Source organism: Octopus bimaculoides, chromosome 3, assembly GCF_001194135.2.
Source record: "Octopus bimaculoides isolate UCB-OBI-ISO-001 chromosome 3, ASM119413v2, whole genome shotgun sequence".
NCBI lineage: Eukaryota > Metazoa > Mollusca > Cephalopoda > Octopoda > Octopodidae > Octopus > Octopus bimaculoides.
In genome coordinates this window covers 54,606,056-54,609,968 of record NC_068983.1, presented here as the reverse complement: position 1 = coordinate 54,609,968, position 3,913 = coordinate 54,606,056, and the positions used below count along the sequence as shown (strand labels likewise).

The window sequence follows — 3,913 nt, the reverse complement described above, 5'->3', positions numbered from 1 at the left end:
GATGATGATGATGATGGTGGTGGTGGTGGTGGTGGTGATGATGATGATAAGTGTATATGTCAGTACAGAATTACAGGGTTTGGTAAACCTATATCAATGGTACACCTCATCTCCATCTCAGTTCCAGGTGTCAGTGGAAGGAATCTGAGTAAAACAGGAAAGGAAATTGCAAACCATTTATTTCCGTCGATCCTAGCGCCACATCTAAAAACAGGCGGTCGGTCATTATAAATGATTGCGTCTGTTTTTAACTGCTACAAGCAGCCTCAAAGACTTTGTTACCTTCATATTAATATTGATTTTTTTTTTTCCTTACTTTTATAGAAATTCTTGGATCTGTTGAGAAAGAGAAAATGAAATTGCGTGATACTCATTCATTTCCTTATCTTGATATTTAACAAAAGATAAAGCAGTGATCTAGTAGAATCATCAGCATTTCGTCCATCTTCGTGTTCTGAGTTCAAATTCTGCCGAGGTCTTCTTAGCCTTTCATTCTTTGGGGTTGATGAAATAAGTACCATTGTTCTATATTTTAGAGATGAGGAATTCTGTACATTATTCACATTTGACGGATATGTGTTTGTTGTTACCACAATGTTTCAGCTGATTTACTCTCCAGCCTTCATCAGGTGTTCTAGTAGAATTTTGAACCCAGCCCTGGGTTCTCGTTCCTAAGGTAATTTTTTTGCTAATATTATTATTATTATTATTATTACTATTATTATTATTATTATTATTATTATTATTATTATTTTTTTTTTTTACTGAAGGCACTGCCTGGAATTGAACACGCAATCTTGGGGTTAGTAGCACACGCTCTTAACCATTACCCGCTCTTAACCATTACCTGCTCTTAACCCATGGGCATATAGCGTAATGATTAAGAGTGCAGGCTGTTAACCCCAAGATTGCGAGTTGAATTCCAGGCAGTGTTTTGAATAAGTAATAATAATAATAATAATAATAATAATAATAATAATAATAATAATAATAATATCAGTAAAAAATACCTTAAGAATGAGAACCCAGGGCTGGGTTCAAAACTCTACCAGGACACCTGATGAAGGCTGGAGAGTAAATCAGCTGAAACGCTGTGGTAACAATGAACAAGATGCAGACACATATCCATCCAATGTAAATAATATAAAATAAGTACCAGTTGGGTACCGGTGTCAATGTAATAAACTTGCCCCATCCCCTGAAATTGCTGGCCTTGTGCCAATATTTGAAGCCAATACTTAAGTAAAGGTGCTGGAGGAGTCGGTAGTATGCAGGTCAGAATTCCTACTGGCATTTCATATGTTCTTTTATTCTATTATTCTTTTATTTGTTTCAATTATTTGACTGCAGCCATGCTGGAGCACCACCTTTAGTCGAACAAGTCAACCCCAGGGCTTATTTTTTGTAAGCCTAGTACTTATTTTGTCAAACCCTTTTGTCACACCGCTAAGTTACGGGGACATAAACACACCAACATCAATTGTTAAGCGATGGTGGGGGGACAAACACAGATACACAAACATATACACACACATAAATACATACATACACACACACACACACACACACACACACACACACACACATAACCAGTTTCCATACCACTTCTATTTGGTGCCCACAGGAATTGGTCAACCCAAGTCTATAGCAGAAGAGACTTGCCCTAGGTATGTATGGTGGTGTGGGATTGAACCTAAATCATGCTGTCGTGAAATGAACTTGGAAAACTACACAACTATACTTGCACCCAACACTACAGAAATTAGGAATGAAACTATTGTGAGACATTCCTTCCTTTCTTCTAATCAACAAACAATGTAAATTCATTCTTTTTCCAGTGAATTCTGAAATGATAATGATAGGGTTGAAAGTAAAGTCTGCTGCTGTTTGGTCCAGTTGTCCACTTCTATAAACTAATCTAAACTCTACATAATGGACATATCAGTTTTGCTTCACTGCTCGCTGCTTAACACTTTGCCGTTCAGATCACTCTGTCAAATGTAATGCTTATATTTATTACCTCCGCCTTAGCGGAGTTCATGTTTGTTAGTTCATGTTTGTCTTATAATAATTCTGCTTGTCATTGTGTTACTTAGCCCGTCGGTAACACTTTCACATGATTAGAGAAAAAGAGAGAGAAAGAAAAGGAGGAGAGAGAAATAGAGGGAGGGAGAAAAAGAGGGAAAGAGAAGCAGCCATGATGTAAGGTAGAGGGAATGTAATTGTAATGCTTTCACATGATTAGTTGAAGGGAAAGCGAGGAGAGAGTAAAAAAAGGCGAAGAGTGAGACAGAAAGAGGAAGAAAGAGAGGGAGAGAGAAGTGTTCACAATGTGAGGTAGGGGGAGCATAATATTTATTACGTGGTTAAAAAAAGTTAGTTGAAGATAGAGGAGGAGAATTAAAAATATAATTTTAGCAGAGGGGTGATGTTCTGATGGTGAGGTTAAAAAGAGGCACAGAGAGATGGGGGAGAGAAAAAAAGTGAGAGAGATGATGATGATGATGATGATGATGATGATGGTAGTGGTGGCGGTAGAGATGGAGGTGGTAGTGGTGGTGGTGACTGGATAGTGAAAAGTGTATTTTTTAAAAAATTGAACTAAGTTTTTTTTTTATCACCTATCACTTAACACATGTGTATAAGTGCAATTCCGTGAAATATTCACACTTATTTATGTGGCAGATATATGCAGTTTAACTAACGGTTGCATTGTATATACAGGATTTTTTTTTTTTTATGAGAAAAATGGTAAAATAAGAGTGGATATCTATTCTATGAGTACTGTGTATTAAGTCTATAAAATTGTACGTAAAGTATATAAAGTGTTTATATAAGGTGCATTAAGTAATCATCATATTCCAGTTTCTTTCACTTTTCAATGAATAGCAGATGAGCAACTATCTTTCCGTACAGACACAACACAAGCTACTTTTTCAGGTTTTTTTGGATAAAGTTTACAGAAATAACCCAACAGGTTTACCATTAATTCTGTGAAATATTCATGGCTCCTTCTAGTGTATAATAATGACAAAGTTGTTTTCATAAATTCTACGTTATTTTCAAAGTTAATTGAAACAGATACAGTGTATTACAGCAGAAATATGAATGTGATTGCAAAAAGGTTAAAGCAGTGAGCCACTTCCTTCTGTGAATCTTATTTAAAGTTTAAAGGACAGAGTTACTTAGAGTTAGTGTCTTGTTATTATAGATCAATAGTTCCCAAACTTTCTCAGGCTGTCATCCCCTTGACACTCACCCCAACTAACCATCATAAACATAGACCTCTTTCTGAAGCAAATTCAAAGCAACTGTATTTCACAAATAAAACTTTCACATCAATCGCTATCCCATTACGCCCTGCTTTTCTCAATGCCCCCATGGAACTTTCTGCTGCCCCCAGGAGGTCAATACTGCTCACTTTGGGAACCACTGTTATAAATGCACCACCCACCTCATTATTACTCTCTCCTCTCTGATGAGGAGGTTATTGTCTTGCAGTTTACTCGATGACCAAGTTGGTGCTGGTGCCGCATAAAAAGCACCCAGTACACTCTATAAAGTGATTGGTATTAGGAAGGTCAGTGGAGGCGCAATGGCCCAGTGGTTAGGGCAGCGGACTCACGGTCATAGGATCGCAGTTTCAATTCCCAGACCGGGCGTTCTGAGTGTTTATTGAGCGAAAACACCTAAAGCTCCACGAGGCTCCGGCAGGGGATGGTGGCGAACCCTGCTGTATTCTTTCACCTCAACTTTCTCTCACTCTTACTTTCTGTTTCTGTTGTGCCTGTAATTCAAAGGGTCAGCCTTGTCACCCTGTGTCACGCTGAATATCCCCGAGAATTACGTTAAGGGTACACGTGTCTGTGGAATGCTCAGCCAGTTGCACATTAATTTCACGAGCAGGCTATTC

General features: G+C 37.9%; 1 protein-coding gene across 1 annotated transcript in view; it reads right to left on the bottom strand.

The window, feature by feature from the left end:
- Positions 1-3,913, bottom strand: part of LOC106869593 (uncharacterized protein DDB_G0271670-like) — a 128,805-nt gene that overhangs the window by 77,541 nt on the left and 47,351 nt on the right. The gene's annotated exons all lie outside the window — the stretch shown is intronic.